At 41.8% G+C, this 19,463-nt stretch overlaps 1 long non-coding RNA gene across 4 annotated transcripts in view; it reads left to right on the top strand.

Moving 5' to 3' along the window:
- LOC117089188 overlaps window positions 1–19,463 on the top strand; it is a 78,200-nt gene that overhangs the window by 12,949 nt on the left and 45,788 nt on the right. For all 4 annotated transcript variants that reach the window (XR_004439494.1, XR_004439495.1, XR_004439493.1 and 1 more), the window contains one exon: window positions 6,105–6,205. This is a non-coding gene — a long non-coding RNA (uncharacterized LOC117089188). The remainder of the gene's footprint in view (window positions 1–6,104; window positions 6,206–19,463) is intronic.

Consider the following 19,463-nt stretch of genomic DNA (forward strand, 5'->3'; position numbering starts at 1 on the left):
AATTATCTTCCATGAAACCAGTCCCTGGTGCCAAAAAGGTTGGGGACTGCTGTTCTACTGGACACCTGAAAAGAGAGAGAAAAAGAGCCCTATGTATTAAGGATTTGGTTGAACAGCTGAAGTGACTGAAGTTGGCGGATTTCCTTCTTTGGGCTTTGCAATGTGAGCTACTGATTTTTGTGTTATTTTAAATAGGTGCGAGGCAGCCTTCTCAAGATCTGTAGCTGGAAGCAGCATCTTGTCTGCTACAACGCTACAGCAGTCGAGTAAAATATCCATGTTCCCTTGATTCAAGGAGCTTTCAGCTCTAGGGAAAACATGACATCTTCATGGTCTGGCCTTGAGCCTGAGGAGCACTGAGAAGTAACTCTAGGGAAGATGCTGTTCTGGAAGGGAAGCAGGACCCTAAAACACTTCAGTGCACTCCATAAAATGGTTGGGGCAAGTCAGATGTGTGGAGCTGACTCGGAGGCCCTCTCTGGAGTGCGGAGTTGACTCGGAGGCCCTCTCTGGAGTGCGGAGTTGACTCGGAGGCCCTCTCTGGAGTGCGGAGTTGACTCGGAGGCCCTCTCTGGAGTGCGGAGTTGACTCGGAGGCCCTCTCTGGAGTGCGGAGTTGACTCGGAGGCCCTCTCTGGAGTGCGGAGTTGACTCGGAGGCCCTCTCTGGAGTGCGGAGTTGACTCGGAGGCCCTCTCTGGAGTGCGGAGTTGACTCGGAGGCCCTCTCTGGAGTGCGGAGTTGACTCGGAGGCCCTCTCTGGAGTGCGGAGTTGACTCGGAGGCCCTCTCTGGAGTGCGGAGTTGACTCGGAGGCCCTCTCTGGAGTGTGGAGTTGACTTGGAGGCCCTCTCTGGAGGACAACAAATGTGTTTCCTACATTATGACCCCTAAAAGAAAGACACATAGTGGCGATGTCAGTCAGTGTCCTTTTCGTGGTTTCCAGTAAACAGCTGGAATAATTTGTGAAATCTTAAGGCTAGTATTAATAAAGAACATTATTGCCACCCACAGGCCTGAAAGATAAACAAGACAAAGTGGTTCCTACTACCTGGAGACCCAGAAGGCTGCCAGGCAGGAGCTGTGACTGCAGCTCAAAGATGAAGCCAGTCTTTAGCAACTCCACATGGAGGAAGCCAGGAAAATAAATGCTCAAATCAATCACAATTTCTTTTTCTGCTATTTCTTGTCCATGCTCTGAATTTTTCAAAATCGACTAGAAGCTGGAGAGCAAGGGAGACCTTTGGTGAATCTACTCTGAATACGGGACACAGAGCAACGGGGGAGAGAGGTTATCAGGAGACACCCAGTTCAGGTGCCTGCCTCTTCTTCAGCAACAACTTCTGTTTCACTCAGCGTTCCTTTGTGCCCAGCTGAAAAACTGCATTCTCCATTCTCTTACATTTGCTGTGACTATGATGTGGAACTGGAACTAACAAAAAGGAAGAACAGCAGAAGAGGTGCAAGAAGCAAGAGAGGGAAAGCACCATGGTGGAACAGTGGCGGATAGTTTTCTGGTAGAATGCTATAAAAACATTTAATAATGAGTATGTTCCGTATCCAGTGAGTTTACTTATTTTTAAATTTTGATAGTTAAGTACATGTGTTCCTTTTGTGCCAGGGAATGTATTATGGACCAAAGAGTAATGAAATAAAGATGCTATTTCACTTCCTGCACTCACGGAATATGTTAATGTGGAGAAAGGGAAGACAAACGATATCCATATATCTATATTTATATATCCTTCTGATAAAGATGATGCCAGTAAAGCAAAGCAGAATGATGCCAGTAAAGCAAAGTAAAGCAAAGCAGAATGAAATGCATGAAAATTGCCAATCTGTAAGTGACAGATCTAAATAGTCAGAAAGAGCCTCTTTTGAGGACAAATTGTTGGCAGGTAGCTGGAGAAGAGCAGAAATAACAGCTTTCCTGGGGCTACAGTTCCTTCTTGGAATGCTATCCACACATACAAACTTTTTTCCCCCTTCTTTATGTGGATCAAATACATATACAAAAAAAATGCAATACATCTTCAGGCTTGAGAAATAAAAGTTCTCTTAGAGAAGTTTAGGTCCACATTCACAACATCCATAGAAATGAAATCCACATTGTTTAGTGCAAAGGGTTGGCTACTGGGAAAAGACTTGCCTGCCATATCAGGAGAGCCTGTGGAATTTATCAAAGAGCGTTGTTGCTTATCCTGTGGTTTCTTGTATTCACCAAAGCAATATATCACCAGACGACAGAAGTAAAACTCTTCTCTTCTTTTTTCTCTGTGGTTCACTTAATGGAGATAAAGCCTCCCAGTACAGCAGCCAGTGAAGTGTACTCTTTCCTAATAACCTGATGAAAGACACGTGAAAAGATGGAACATAATTGGATCAATCCCTCATCCTGGAGCAAAGTCTAGCTGATTTCAGCAGGATTCACATATTATGGACAAGAAAAATAAGTACCTGAATTATAAGCACTGGAGATTCTGGTAGTGTTATCTAGCATTATTACAACAATGGCTGCCTTATAGAATACATCACCATTGCAAGCCAGTTTGTTTCTGCATTAATTCACAAAACAGGGGCAATATTAAATACATGTAATATTAAATACAAATAATATTAAATACATACTTATTAGACATTTTTCAGGATTAAAAAAGGTACAAAGGTATGTTTATCATAGTGCCTGGCATAGCAAGAGTTTTCTAATTGTGATATTGTTGTTGTTAACATAACTTATTTAACCTACACGCATTGTTAAGCACGTTTTTTTCCTGCCAAATGTAGGGTCTTGACAATTTTTTCATCAGAAGAGGTGAATTTTCAGAATATCAAAGTTGTTCAGGCCTTTGTAAATCAGTCTGCTTAAGGATTACTTACATATCATGGTCAATATTTGGGTATCTGAATCCAAATTGTGCTACTGATGTTTCACATACAGTTTAATACAAAACTTCAGACAAGTGAAATTTAACCAACTTTATATGAGGAAAGAACAATTCGTAAATAAGGCAGCACTCCAAACGAGAAGAGGTTTAGACAGCTCCGCTCAGCAGTGGTAAGCAGCAAATTTGTACAGGCTGAACAAGTAAGCAAAGGAGAAAAGTTACTTGATTGGCCTCACCTAAGCGGCTGCCTTATTTGAGCATCATGCAATGAGGCATTTGCCTTATTTGGGCATAGTCTTGCTAGTTGGAAGCCTGTGATTGGCTGAAATCTGGCTATCTGCTACAAAAAATTTACTCCTAATTTAGGTTTGGGTTTATGTACTAAATCAGGCTGTGATTTATTATGTAGGAACTCAAAATACAGAAATAACCTCAGGTTGTCTTCCTGCTTACTTAACAGTGCTGACAGGTGTGAAAGAAAATAGAATCTCAAGACCCCAAACTCACCACGCCAAAGGAAAGTGAAGCTGGGAAACTAAGTCATGCAATACTGCCTTCCTTTTGTTTCCAAACAGCTGTAATTTCACAATCCTGTGTCCTAGATTCATCCAGAAGCCAGGTTCCCATAAAAAAAGGTCACATATCTCCCCAGATGGCCTCCCTCACACATTGCTCCCACGGAAATTCCTTGCCAGTTGCTGAATCTTCCAGGATACACAGCTCCTCCAGAAGTTAGCCCTAAAACAGTTCTGCTGAATCTCACCCTGACAATGTCAGTTACCAGCTTATCTTCATAGGACAAGGAGAATATTAAAAATCCACCATGGGCCTATCCTAAGAGGAACTCATTATTGACTATTTCCTCTACTCCCTCTTTTCACATGTAAAATGCAGATTTACTAGGGTAAACGGAGCTTCACAAGAATGTAAGCATCTGCCACTGCCTACCCTCCCTCACTTTTTTTCCTCTCCTACTTGCTGTTTCCCCTTTAAATACTGAGGTTCCCAAAACCCTCTTCGGAAAAAGCACAGGTCACAGATGCTCCTGTGATCCTGTATTTTTTCCTAGACGTGACCTTGACCTTGGCTAAATAAGCCTCTATGGATTGAGGTCTGCCTCGGTCATGTTCTGAACACAGGGTTTGTCCAACACTAACTGAGAAGTTGGTGATTGAGGATACAGAAGACAGGACTAGCAATTCCGTTGAATAGGCAGGAGTTGATAGCCTGCCCTGTGCACAAATGACTGGTGAATACGAGGGCTTACATAGGAACATGACCCTTTACCTATGGTAGCGGGAGGAAAGCAGAGGTCACCACACAGAGCAGCAGGATTGACCTTGGCCACCTCTGCTGTCTCATAAAGTAAGCAAGGCCGTAGGGTAAAATTCACACAACTGAAGTCAGTGCATCCCCAGGTGTCTTCCTCCCATAATATGGGGTGTTGCTCCTGTTGGCTTTTCTCTGCATGAGTCCTGATCTGGGTAACTTGAAGTCTTCTTGTGTTTTTGTGTTTTTTTTTTGCCATTTTTCCCCCTTGAGACAGGGTCTTCCTCTGTTGCCCAGGCTGGCATGCAGTGGTGCAATCTTGGCTCACTGTAGCCTCCACTTCTTAGTCTCAATCAATCCTCCCACCTAAAACTCCCCAGTAATTGGTACTACCGGCCTGCACCATCATGCCCAGCTATTTTTTGTGTACGTGTGTGTGTATATACATACACACACACACACATATATACTTTTTTTTTGGTAGGGAGTCTTGCTATGCTGCCCACATTGGTCTTGAATTCTTGAGCTCAAGCAATTCACCTGCCTCAGCCTCCCAAAGTGCTGGGATTACAGGCATGAGCCACCGTCCCAGCTACTCAAGTCATCTTAAAAGAGCCCCTATTTGGGGGACTTGACCACCATGGTTTGGCCTTTGGCCTGAGGTTCAGGGAGCTCCTAGGGACACCTCGGAAGGAACAGATCCTGCCCTCTGGGACTCGCGGGCTCTGGAGCTCCCTCTGCTTCAGGCCCAGGTGCTGGGACGGGCGTGCTCCTAGGCAGGGAGAGGGGTAGCTGTAGTATACGAAGCCCGTTTCTCCTACCCACGCCTGGAGGCGTGGTTTCCGGGTCTGAATCATGGTGCTCACGGCCTCGTAGTCTTTCCGCAAACTCCCAGCCCTCAAGAAGGGGAGGCTGGGAGGCCGAGACGGGCGGATCACGAGGTCAGGAGATCGAGACCATCCTGGCTAACACGGTGAAACCCCGTCTCTACTAAAAAAATACAAAAAACTAGCCGGGCGAGGTGGCGGGCGCCTGTAGTCCCAGCTACTCGGGAGGCTGAGGCGAGAGAATGGCGTGAACCCGGGAGGCGGAGCTTGCAGTGAGCTGAGATCCGGCCACTGCACTCCAGCCTGGGCGACAGAGCGAGACTCCGTCTCAAAAAAAAAAAAAAAAAAAAAAAAGGGGAGGCTTCCAGGAGCGCGCCCCACTCCCACCAGGGGCCAGGTCTCCCTCCGGACGCCCCGCGACTCTAGGAGGCGGGTTTCTGGAATTCACGCTGGACGTGGCCCGCAGCTAGACTCCCTCCCGGGCTGAATCCACGGTGTCGTGCTGCTGGTCTACACGGCCGCCAGCGTCCTCCCCGCCATGTCTCCACACCACGCCTGATTGGCAACCCGCGGGGCGACGACTTCGTCCGCGCGTCTCCTGGAGGTACTGGGCACATCCTCCAGGTCCTGAGGCTGCGACCTGGGGCTCCGGGTCCTGGGGTGCTGGGGACCGCCCAGCAGCCCCGTCCTCTTTGTCATCGTCCTGCGCTCGCCTGCAGCGCCGCCTACAGCTGCAGAGAGCAAGGCCGGGGACTATCCGGCGCGCAGGCGCACACGGCTGCCACCACGGCTAGGAGGGCGGGGGCGGGGCCTCATGCCGCGGTAGTTCGGGCGAGGCTGGTGGGCTCCCTTGCGCAGGCGCAGACGGTGAAGCTCACGTTTCTCGCGAAAGGGTGGTGGTGGCCCCGGGTGCGTGAGAGACGCCTGCGCACAGGCACAGACGGCGGGGGCAGGGTTGGGGGGCGGTAGAGGCGACCTGGACGCAGGTCCCTGCTGCAGGTGAGTGGCCATAGGAGCATCTGGACCGTCGCTGAGGGGTTACAGCCATCCCTGAGGGGTTACAGTTGATAATCTCATTATTACAGTCTCTAAAAGTGTTTTTGTGTTTTTCTTTGTTTTGCTACAGATGTGGAAATGCGTCTTGTTCCAGTACATCACGTTCCAGGGAACAAAGAATTCCTTTACAAAGCCGGGTGTCTTCATTTTCTTAGAAGAACCACTGCAACGGTAATCAAAGTTGACTCTGCTGGAAAGGCAGGGGAGAGGGAAATGATAACATAAGCAGCCGGCTGTGTCATTTCTTCCATTTGTATCTTTTTTTCCCAGTAATTTGTGCCCACGGCTGAGTTTCGAGTCACCTGCTTGTTTACCTACTCGCGCACACACACACACATACATAAAATATAGTAAACCCTACTGATAAATCAGAGTTCCCATCACAGATTGCCTTTCATTTCTAATTAATGGAGAATTCTAAAGAGGGAAAGCTGTGAGCTGGAAGCATTCCCTCAATAGCAAGTGCATACAAAATGTTTTTATTGCATGTAACTTATATGAAGGTGCCAACAGTAAGGCTTCATCAAGTTTTAGTTTATTTGTGGAAAACTGATTTCCAGTTTAAGCCATTTATTAATTCCGTGTTTCAGAGAAACTTGACCGAGCACTTGCCATGCTTCCGGCATCCTTCAAGGCAACAGGGTTATGGTCTTGAATAAGAGATACAGAGTTCTCATCTCTAGACAGACTGGCAGTAAGCCCGAAAATAGATCAATACACAATATAATTTCAGATAGTGACTTTTTGCTACAACGCCAAAAGTAAATCAAGGTGAGCAGATAGCGTATTTTTAGAGGGGGTGCTACTCAAGACAGAGACGTGAGGCTTATATCTTACTCATGCAACCTGCCTTTCGAATGGAGGTGGAGTGCTGTACTTTGCATTGTTCTCATCCCAGGACTGTCAGACATTACAGAACAAAGGAGAGAATTGGCAATACTTGCACTTAAAGCTTCACTTAAATACTAATACTTAAATCTTCAGTCCAGAAATGATATTCACCACCCTTGCACATATTTCACTGGTCAAAACAAGTTGCAAAGCTAAACTGACCTTCAAATGAGGGAGAGCATGTAGAATCCCACCATGTGCCCCAAATAAGAGAAAGCTAGAATATGTATGAGCAGTCCTAATGATTATAACAAATGAAAACATCTCCCCAAAATCACTGCCTGGAGAGGACAATATACACTTCTCATTTCCCCTAAATTGAAAGGCAAACTGGTTATAAATACAGAATATTTCAGGATGGTGCAGCCACAGTGAAAAATGTAACTCGAAGGAGAGGGGTTGGGGTAGTGGTGGTGGTTCTGCACATTGAGTATTTATTTTCAGACTGCTACAACCTTTCTACGCCATGCTACTATAATTTGCATGTATAGTTATTCATGATCCTGTATGCTATGGAGGGCAACAAGATAGCATCCTAAGCAGTGGTTTACAGAGGAAGCAACTGTGAATTCCAGATGCAAAGTTTGGCGTGAAGCTGGGGTTGGGAAATATAATCAAAGCTCTCACAGTGATAAATGAGGTACATAATTTTATGTCTGTCACTGGATAGCTTTGAAATATTAACCATCAAAAACCTCTCTGAACTGTAAAGTTTTGCAAGCAGATATCTCTTCTGCGTAATGAAGGTGGAAAGAAAACAGTTACATCTGGAACAAAAGCATTGCTCATGAAGTGGAAGTGTAATTTTGTCTTGTGACAGTAATGCAATATTGTCAAAAACTCAGATCTACATAAAAGGAAAAAAGATCATCAGAAAAAGATAAAACTATTGTTCTTTCTTGTAATTGGACTAAAAGGTAACTGTTAAAGTAACGATATTAACAATACATTGGGTGATTATGGTTTTTGGATAAGTAAAGTCAGTAACAGCAATGTCATAAGGGATGGGAAGGAAGAATCAGTCGTATTATATTGGAAGATTTCTGTACTACATGTGAAATAGCATAATGATATTTGAAGGTGGACTTCGATTATTTGTGAATGTATATTGCAAACTCTAGGGCAAGCACACACAAAAATTAAAAAGAACTATAATTCACATACTAAGAACAAATAAAATATGGAATCAAATAAAATGGCCAGTTAACACCAGAAAAGGGGAGGGGAGGGGCCAAGATGGCCGACTGGAAGCAGATGCATTCGGAGGCTCCAAAAAAAAAAAAAAAAAAAACCATAATAAGTGTGTGAATCCTTCGCTGGCAACCAAGGTATCCAGATTCTCTTATCAAAATTGACTAGAAGGGTGGCGTGACTCACGGAGAGAAGGAAGACCAGTGTGGCATGGCAGCCCACCTGAGAGCCACCGCGACCCCCTACCCCCAGCCAAGGGAGGCAGTGGGTGAGCATGCCACCCAGCCTAGGAAACTGTGCTTTTCCCACGGAAGTGTGCAACCCACAGATTGGAAGATCCCACTCGCGAACCCACCCCACCAGGGCCTAGCCTGCCAACCCTGGAACACGCAGATTCTAACAGCCTCTCAGCTGGAATCTGCTTAAGCCTGAGGAACTCAACTCCTAAGGGGAGGGGTGACCAACACCTGCTTCAGCTGCCTGCTCCCTAAGCCTTTTAGCTCCTTGGGGGAGGGGCAGCAGCCAGCACTGGGACTTGCAACTGCCTAACAAGCTAAGCTCCATGGGCAAGGGAAGCGCAGACCCATTTCCATAGCTCCAGGCTGCGTTTTTTTCCTGGTGGAGCCAAGGAGGCTGGACAGCTTGGTCCCAAGACTTATCCCCACAGCTCAATGCACCAGCTGTGCCAGTCTGTGGCCAGATTGGCTCTTCAGGTCTAACCCTGACCCATCCTTCTTCAGTGGGTGGGGCTTCCCTGCAGGACCTCCAATAACTCCAGCCAGAGGATCTCCCTGGGCCTGAGCCCCTAGGGGGAGGGGTGGCCACAGTCTCTGCAGATCAGCAGACTTAGCCTCTCCTCCTGGTAGTTCTGAGGAATCTGGGCAGCCCAGACAAGTGGGCTCCCCCAGCGAAACACACCCTCTCCACCAAGGGACAAAGTGCTTCGTTAAATGGGTCCTGCTCCCTGTGTCACCCAACTGGGTGAGACCCTCCAACAGGGGTTGTCAGACACCCCATACAGGAGCAATCCTACAGGCATCAGGTCAGTGCCCCTTAAGGTCAGAGGTCCCAGAAGAAGGAACAGGAACACATCTTAGCCGCTTTCCAGACTCCTTGAGTGGCATCTCCAGGCACAGGACTGAATCAGATGAATAAGACCTGAAGTGAACCCCTAGCAAATTGTAGCTGCCCTACAGGAGAGGGACCTGACTATTGAAAGAAAAACAAGTAGAAAGTGACAACAACAGCATCAACAACAAAAACAACAAAAAGGCCCCCACAAAACCCCATCCAAGGGTCAGCAGCCTGAAAAACCAAAACTAGACAAACTCATGAAGATGAGAAAGAATCAATGAAAAAATGCTGAAAAGCCAAAAGGCCAGAGTGTCTCCTCTTCTCCAAATGAACCCAACATCTCTCCATCAAGGACACAGAACTGGACGGATGATCAGATGGATGAATTGACAGAAGTAGGATTCAGAAGATGGGTAATAAAAAAACTATGATGAGCTTTCCTTTTATGAGCTAAAGGAGCATGTTCTAACCCAAAGCAAAGAAGCTAAGGACCTTGATAAAATGTTAGAAGAATTGCTAATGAGAATAACCAGTTTAGAAAGGAACATAAATGACCTGATGAAGCTGAAAAACACAGCACGAGAACTTTATGAAGCATACACAAGTATCAACAGCTGAAATGGCCAAGTGGAAAAAAGAATATCAGAGTTTGAAGACCACCTTACTGAAATAAGACATGCAGACAAGAATAGAGAAAAAAAGAATGAAAAGGAATGAACAAAGTGTCCAGGAAATATGGGACTTCATAACAAGACTGAACCTACAGTTGATTGGAGTACCCGAAGGAGACAGGGAGAATGGAAACAATCTGGAAAACACACTTCAGGATATTATCCAGGACAATTTCCCCAACCTAGCAAGACAGGACAACATGCAAATTCAGGAAATACAGAGAGCACCATTAAGACACTCCATGAGAAGATCAGCTCCAGGACACATAATCATCAGATTTTTTTCAAGGTCAAAATGAAGGAAAAATTGTTAAAGGCAACCAGAGAGAAAGGCCAGGTCACCCACAAAAGGAAGCCTATCAGACTATCAATGGACCACTCTGCAGAAACTCTACAAGTCAGAAGAGATTGGGGGCCAATATTCAACATTCTTAAAGAAAAGAGTTTTCAAACTAGAATTTCATTTCCAGACAAACTCAGCTTCTTAAATGAAAGAGAAATAAAGTCATTTCCAGACAAGAAAATCCTGAAGTATTTTGTTACCATCAGGCCTGCCCTGCAAGAACTCCTGAAAGAAACACTAAACATGGAAAGGAAAAATCGATACCAACCACTGCAAAAACACACAAAAATATAAAGACCAATGACACTGAAGAAACTACATCAACTAATGTGCAAAATAACCAGCTAGCATCATGGTGACAGGATCAAATTCACACATAACAATACTAATCTTAAATGTAAATAGGCTAAATGCCCCAATTAAAAGACGCAGACTGGCAAATTGGATAAGGAGTCAAGACCCATTGGTGTCCTACATTCAGGAGACCCATCTTACATGCAAAGACACACAAAGGTTCAAAATAAAGCGATGGAAGGAAAATTTGACAAGCAAACGGAAACCAAGAAAAGCAGGGGTTGTGATCCTAGTCTCTGACAAAACAGACTTTAAACCAATAAAGACCAAAAAAGACAAAGAAGGGCATTATATAATAGTAAAGGGAACAATTCAATAAGAAGAGCTAACTATTCTGAATATATATGCACCCAATTCCAGAGCACTGAGATTCATAAAACAAACTCTTAGAGACCTACAAAAAGACTTAGACTCCCACACAATAACAGTGGGAGACTATAACACCCCACTGTCAGTATTAGACAGATCAATGAGGCAGAAAATTAACAAGGATATTCAGGGCTTGAACTCAGCTCTGGATCAAGTGGACCTAGTAGATGTCTACAGAACTCTCTACCCCAAATCAACAGAATATACATTCTTCTCAGTGCCACATGGCACTTACTCTAAAATTGATCACAGAATTGGAAGTAAAACACTCCTCAGCAAATGCAAAAGATCTGAAATCATAACAGTCTCTCAGATCACAGTACAATCAAATTAGAATTCAAGATTAAGAAACACTCAAAATCCACGATTTCATGGAAATTGAACAACCTGCTCCTGAATGACTCCTGGGTAAACAATGAAATTAAGACAAAAATCAACAAGTTGTTTGCAACCAATGAGAACAAAGAGACAATGTACCAGAATCTCTGGGACACAGCTAAAGCAATGTTAAGAGGGAAATTTATAGCACTAAATGCCCACTTCAGAAAGCTAGAAACTTCTCAAATCGACACCCTAACATCACAATTAAAAGAGCTAGAGAGGCAAGAACAAACTAATCCAAAAGCTAGCAGAAGACAAGAAATAACTAAGATCAGAGAAGAATTGAAGAAGATAGAGACATGAAAAACCCTCCAAAAATTAACGAATCCAGGATCTGGGTTTTTGGAAAAGTTACATAATAGATAGACCACTAGCTAGACTAATAAATAGGAAGAGAGAGAAGAATCAAATAGACACAATAAAAAATGATAAAGGGAATATCACCACTGACCTCACAGAAATACAAATTACTATCAGAGAATAATATAAACACCTCTATACAAATAAACTAGAAAATCTAGAAGCAATGGATAAATTCCTGGACACAAACATCCGACCGAGACTAAACCAGGAAGAAACTGAATCCCTGAATAGGCCAATAACAAGGTCTGAGATTGAGGCAGTAATTAATAGCCTACCAACCAGAACAATTTCAGGACCAGACGGATTCACAGCTGAATTCTTCCAGAAATACAAAAAGGAACTGGTACCATTTCTTCTGAAACTATTCCAAACAATCGAAAAGGAGGGACTTCTCCCAACTCATTTTATGAAGCAAGGATCGTCCTGATACCAAAACCTGGCAGAGACACAACAACAACAAAAAGAAAACTTCAGGCCAATATCTCTGATGAATATCCATGTGAAAGTCCTCAATAAAATACTGGCAAACCAAATCCAGCAGCACATCACAAAACTTATCCACCATGATCAAGTCAGCTTCATCCCTGGGATACAAGGTTGGTTCAACATAAATCAATAAATGTAACATAAATCAATAAATCCATCATATAAACAGAACCAATGACAAAAATCACAAGATTATCCCAGTAGATGCAGAAAAGGCCTTTGATAAAATTCACCATCCCTTCATGCTTAATACTTTCAATAAACTGGGTATTGATGGAACATATCTCCAAATAATAAGATCTATTTATGACAAACCCACAACAAATATCAAATTGAATGGGCAAAAACTGGAAGCATTCTTTTTGAAAACCAGCACAAGACAAGGATGCCCTCTCTTACCACTCCTATTCAACGTAGTATTGGAAGTTATGGCCAGGGCAGTCAGGTAAGAGACAGAAATAAAGGGCATTCAAACAGAAAGAGAGGAAGTCTAGTTGTCTTTTTTGCAGATGACATGATTTTATATTTTAAAAAAACCATCATCCCAGCCCAAAAACTTCTTGAACTGATAAGCAACTTCAGCAAAGTCTCAGGATACAAAATCAATGTGCAAAAATCACAAGCATTCCTTTACACCAATAATAGGCAAGCAGAGAGCCAAATCATGAATGAAATGTCATTCACAATTGCTAAAAAGAGTGGAAAACACCTAGCAATACAACTAACAGGGGATGTGAAAGACCTCTTCAAAGAGAACTACAAACCACTGCTCAAGGAAATAAGAGAAGACACAAACAGATGGAAAAACATTCCATCCTCAAGGATGGGAAGAATCAATATTGTGAAAATGGCCATATTGACTAAAATAATTTATAGATTCAAAATTATTCTCATCAAATTACCATTGACATTCTTCAGAGAATTAGAAAAAAACTATTTTAAATTTAACATAGAATCAAAGAAGACCTCGTACAGCCAAGATAATCTGAAGCAAAAAGAACAAAGCTGGGGGCATCACGCTACTTGACTTCAAACTATACTACAAGCCTACAGTAACCAAAACAACATGGTACTGGTACCAAAACAGACACATAGACCAATGGAGCACAACAGAGACCTCAGAAATAACACCACACATCTACAACCATCTTATATTCAACAAACCTGACAAAAACAAGCAATGAGGGAAAGGATCTCCTATTCAGTAAATGGTGCTGGGAAAACGGGATAGCCGTATGCAGAAAACAGAAACTGGAACCCTTCCTTACACCTTATACAAAAATTTACTCAAGATGGATTAGAGACTTCGATGGTAAACCCCAAACCATAAAAACCCTAGAAGAAAACCTAGGCAATACCATTCAGGACATAGGCATGGGCAAAGGCGTCATGACAAAAATGCCAAAAGCATTTGCAACAAAAGTCAAAATTGACAAATGGAATCTAATTAAACTAAAGAGCTTCTTCACAGCAAAAGAAATTATCATCAGAGTGAGCAAGCAACTTAAAGATTGGGAGAAAATTTTTGCAATCTAACCACTTGACCAAAATCTAGTAGCCAGAATTTACAAGGAACTTAAAACATATTTACAGGAAAAAAAAGAAATAAAACAAAAACAGCCCCATCAAAAAGTGGGCAAAGGATATGAACAGACACTTCTCAAAAGAAGACATTATAGACATTATGCAGCCAAAAAAAATTTAAAAAAAGCTCAACATCACTGATTGTCAGAGAAATTCAAATCAAAACCACAATGAGATACCATCTCACGCTAATCAGAATGGCGATTATTAAAAAGGAAACAATAGGTGCTGGAGAGAATGTGGAGAAATAGGAATGCTTTTACACTGTTGGTGGGAATGTAAATTAGTTCAATCATTGTGGAAGACAGTACGATGATTCCTCAGGGATCTAGAACCAGAAATATCATTCGACCCAGGAATCCCATTACTGGGTATATACCCAATGGAATATAAATCATTCTGCTATAAAGACACATGCACATTTACTGTAGCACTATTTACAACAGCAAAGACATGGAACCAACCCAAATGCCCATCAATGATAGACTGGATAAAGAAAATGTGGTAAATATACACCATGAAATAATATGCAGTCATAAAAAGGAATGAGATCATGTCCTTTGCAGGGACATGGATGAAGCTGGAAGCCATTATCCTCAGCAAACTAACACAGGAACAGAAAACCAAACACTGCATGTTCTTATTCGTAAGTGGAAGTTGAACATTGAGAACACATGGACACAGAGAAGGGAATAACACACACCAGGGCCTGTGAGGGGAGGGAACCAAGAGGACAGGTCAATAGGTGCAGCAAACCACCATGGCACACATATACCTGTGTAACAAACCTGCACGATCTGCACATGTATCCCCCTTTTCTTAGAAGAAACAAAGAAAAAGAGCATTAATAAGCATATAGAATTAAAAAAATAAAAATAAAACTAGAAAAGGCAGAGGAAAATGGAAAAGAAAAAAGGAACAAAAGAATAGTAAACAGTAACAAACATGAAATATATATATATATGTGTGTATATATATATGAGTGTGAATGGTCAAAATATACTAATTAAAAACAGAGACTATTACAAACAGTCTACAAACAAATAATATTTGGCTATATATTATCTATAAGAAGTCTAAATATAGAGAATCAGAAAAGTAAAGAGATGGAGAAAGGCATACCGTGATAACAATAATCGAAAGAAAGCTGCAGTATCTATATTAATTTCAGGAAAAGCAGACTTCCAGGAAAAGCAAACTTCAGAACAAGCAATATTGTCATTGCTAAAGAGCAACATTACATACTGGTAAAAGCATGAGGAGTGAAGGTATGCAAATCAGAAAATATTAGGAGTGCAGGCAATCACTGGATGAAAGGCAGAACATGCCAAAAAATTGAACCATATTACAAATATATGAAACTACCTCTCTGAAGCTTCAGGGATGGGGGTTACTGACCTAAATTACTTTGGAAGTTAGTGGAGTCTCTAAAACTCAACAAAAGGTGCTGCACAGAAACATTGTACTGTATTTGATAGAACTGTTTTTCACATGGGTTTGTGTTAACAATTGTAAAACCACTGTAATATGTATTCTGGAAATAAATATGTAAATGGACTGTATACAGCAAGGTTCAGGTTTTTCACATTAAGAACTTACAGCTGAACAGGGAAGGAGGCTCTAATGATCTATATGATAATAGTTTAGAGCTGAGAACATCAGTATGAAATAATATTTACTTTAACATAGATATATCTGTGTAAGGTAGCATATGGATATATTTATAGATGCATGCATGTGGGTTAGTATATGCATATATATTTCCTTGCTCTGTCAGCTCAGAGGAAATAGAAACAACACCCCAATATGAATGAGCACACTGCAGCCCCATTGTTGGTTTCTAACATCGTATAAATAATGGAAACTAGTATCTTTGGAGAAATGTCTGCCTTTATGACCAGGGTAGGAAATACGTATGATGATCCTGGAGCATCTCATAGTACAAGTAAGTAATGAAGAGCTTTAAAAAAATAATTGTGATGTCAACATGATGCAGAGCCAGTTAAGGGCTCCCAAGGGCCAGGCCTGGGACAATATGAGAAAGAAAGAAATAAAATAGTATTTTAACCCAAATATGAAATTAACATCCAGGAGTGAACACTGGTAGAAATGACTGAATACATAACTGGGAAAGAATGGACAAATCTGTGCAGAGGCATTCCATGTCATTTATATAGATAGCCAGTCTTCAAGGAGTGAGCATAACTTACTGCTCCTTAAACTTTGGGCTGTGTGTACTAATCTCCTTCCAAAGAGGAAAAGTATGGAAATCAGAAGGAAAGTAATTGTGCAGTGGAGAATCACAAGCACTACTTTAGCCAAAGGATCAAGTTTAATAACATCAGTAGTGATAAGTCACATTGATGGTGTATATCCTTGATATGATATGACAAGAATGGCACTTTACTATGTGGTCTTTCTCCTCCAAACATGTAATTGCTGTCTAATCACAAGAAAAACATCAGAAGTATTTCAATGGAGGGACATTCCACAGACTACCCGACCATTTAAGGAATACCAGAATTTATTTTTTGTTGGTTAACTTTTAAGTTCGGGGTACATTGTGCAGGTTTGTTACATAGGTAAACATGTGTCCTAGGAGTTTGTTCTACAGATTATTTTATCACCCAGGTATTAAGCCTAGTACCCATTAGTTATTTTTCCTTATCCTCTCCGTCCTCCCACCTTCCACCCTCTGATAGGCCCCAGTGTGTGTTGTTTCACTCTATATGTCCATGTGTTCTTATCATTTAGCTCCCACTTATAAGTGAGAGCATGCAGGATTTGGTGTTCTGTTCCTGTGTTATTCTGCTAAGGATAATGGTCTCCAGCTCCATCCATGTCCCTGCAAAGGACATGATCTTGTTCTTGTTTATGGATGCATAGTATTCCACAGTGTGTATGTACCAGATTTTCTTTATCCAGCCTGTCATCGATGGGCATTTAGGTTGATTCCATGTCTTTGCTATTGTGAATAGTGCTGGATATGAACATAAAAGTGTGGGTGTCTTTACAATATAATGATTTTGAACTAGAGAAAAGTATTTTAAAATTCATGATGAACTCTAAAAGAGCCCAAATAGCCAGTGCAATCCTAAGCAAAAAGGACAAAGTTGGAGGCATCATGCTAACCAACTTCAAACTATACTACAGGGCTACAGTAACCAAAACAGCATGGTACTGGTATCAGAATTTCTTAAAAGTGTAGAGCTTATCAATTACAAAAGAAAAGAAAAGTCTGAGAAATTGTTATAGGCAAGAGAAGGAGACATAACTAATGTGATATTCTGGATAGAATAATGGAACATGAAAAGGATTATTAGGGAAAATCTGAGGAAATCTGAAAAGAGAATGGACTTTATTTAATGACAATGTACTTATATTTTATCATTCATCATGTTAAGTATATCATGATAATGGAAGATGTAGTAGAGTAAGAGTGTATGGGAAAACTGTACCATCCAAACAACTTTCTGTAAATCTGAAACAGTTTGAAATTAAAAGATTTATATAAAGAACAATAAACTTTAAACTATCAAAAAAAGAAAAGAAAAATTAGAATCATAATTAGAAAATAAGTTCAGGAAATGAAAGCCACTTGCTGTGTCTGACTCTATTTTCTCACAAAGCTTTTTGTTTGTTCATTTGTTTTTCTCAACTTACCATGTTTAAAATAATTACAGTGATAAAACGTGAAGGTCAGGAGTTTCTGTGCTGCAGCCTGAATGTGCTGTAGAAGCAAGAAAATTGCAAGGTATCAGACCCTTTTCAGGCAGAAGTTTGTTTCTATCTAGTTGTTAAAAGGGGTTTTGATAATAGTGGAAAGCTTGATGCTGTGTAACAAAGACCAGACGTGCCCTACATATACCCAGGTACTCCCCTACACTTCCCCGGGTCCTCTGATGGTAAGTTGGGGCCATCTGGCTATTCCTCACCTGTGGACTCAGCATGATTGATTTGCAGCAATCTTGGCTGAGGCAGGTAAGGACGGGCGCGCCTCCTGTGGATCGCTGTTTCACTCTCCGCAATGAAGCTGGACTTATAGGAGAAGGCAATTTCACTGCCTTAAGGCAATAAGGTCTCAGGAGTTCCCTGTTGCAGCAACCGGCACTAATTACTCTAATGAAGAATGCCTCATACTGACTTTTCCCAAGTCATTGAGCACATTCTATCCAATACAGGTATGAAAAGTGTGCAGGGAGTGGGAGCCAAAAATAGGATTTCTGAGCCAGAGCCTGTGACTGAGGTGAGAAAAGTAAAGGTCCCAGTCTTAAAATAGCCTGCACATTTCAGAAGGACATTACTCCCAGCCCCAAGGAGGAACACAGCTCTCCCTGTGAGGAGTGATGAATTATGACCATGTGGAGATGCATATTTCATAAGTCCTTCTACGTTTATGAATGGTGGCTGAACTGTAAATATAGCTGGAGCCAGGGTCTGACATTTCACACATATTAAATTAAAAACAATGACTCCTTCTTTAGCTTTTTACTTCTAAGTAAAATAAAATATCATGTAATCCTAGCACTTTGGGAGGCCGAGGCCGGTCGCTCACCTGAGGTCAGGAGTTTGAGACCAGCCTGACCCACATGGTGAAATCCCATCTCTAGTAAAAATACAAAATTAGTTGAGCATGGTGGTGCATGCCTATAATCCCAGCTGCTCAGGAAGCTGAGGCAGGAGAATAGCTTGAACCCGGGAGGTGGAGGCTGCAGTGAGCTGAGATCATGCCAATGCACAGCAGCCTGGGCAACAAGAGCAAAACTCGGTCTCAAAAAAATATAATAAAATATCAGGGATTTCAGAACAGTTGTTTTCTTATTCTTTCAGGTAAGGCGTGTATTTAGTTGCTACTATGTGACAGGGACTGTGTAGAACACTGACAATTCAGGTTTAAATAAGAGACATTCTTATTCCTCAAGGAGTTCATATTTTAAGAGACTGAGTAACACATCAGTAATTTGGATATACGATGTCCAGTGCTACAATAGAGGTCTGCATAGGGTGCGAGGAAGCAGAAGAGGCAGACTTAGCACAGCAAAGAGGTTCAGAAAAAGTTTTCAGAAGAGATAATGACACTGGCAAAAAGAATGGAAGAGGAATTCGAGGTTGAAGATGTGTGAGCAAGAACAAACATTTGAAAAATTTTACTATGTAGGGACATGATTATCACATGAGTCACTTATGTAAGTATTACTATATGTGATAGACTACTTTAACTTTTCTTCCATGTGTTAAGTTGTTTAATTACATTTCGTTTGGTATCATGAGACTACAAAGTACAAGGGTAGGAACAGCATGAGATCATATTTAGTGGTACTGATCACAGGTAAAATTACACTTTAGTGATAAGGAAATATATGTGAAGTTAAACTTAGAAAACAATATGCATTTGATTAAAGGGCTTCTAAGAACACACTCTTGTGATATGTATATTGGGAAACAGGCTGTTATTTAAGTAGGATGTATTATACCTGGAATTCTAATCACATACCTCTTATCAAGGAGTGTACTTCCATTTTAGACTGGGATGTCATATATTTTAAAGCTCAGAATCATTTTAAGAAATACCATGGCTTGCCAGGTGCGGTGGCTCACGCCTATAATCCCGGCACTTTGGGAGGCTGAGACGGGCGGATCACGAGGTCAGGAGATCAAGACCATCCTGGCTAACATGGTGAAACCCCGTCTCTACTAAAAATACAAAAAAATTAGCCGGGTG

This window comes from Trachypithecus francoisi, unplaced genomic scaffold (genome assembly GCF_009764315.1).
Source record: "Trachypithecus francoisi isolate TF-2019V2 unplaced genomic scaffold, Tfra_2.0 Lachesis_group11, whole genome shotgun sequence".
Taxonomy (NCBI): domain Eukaryota; kingdom Metazoa; phylum Chordata; class Mammalia; order Primates; family Cercopithecidae; genus Trachypithecus; species Trachypithecus francoisi.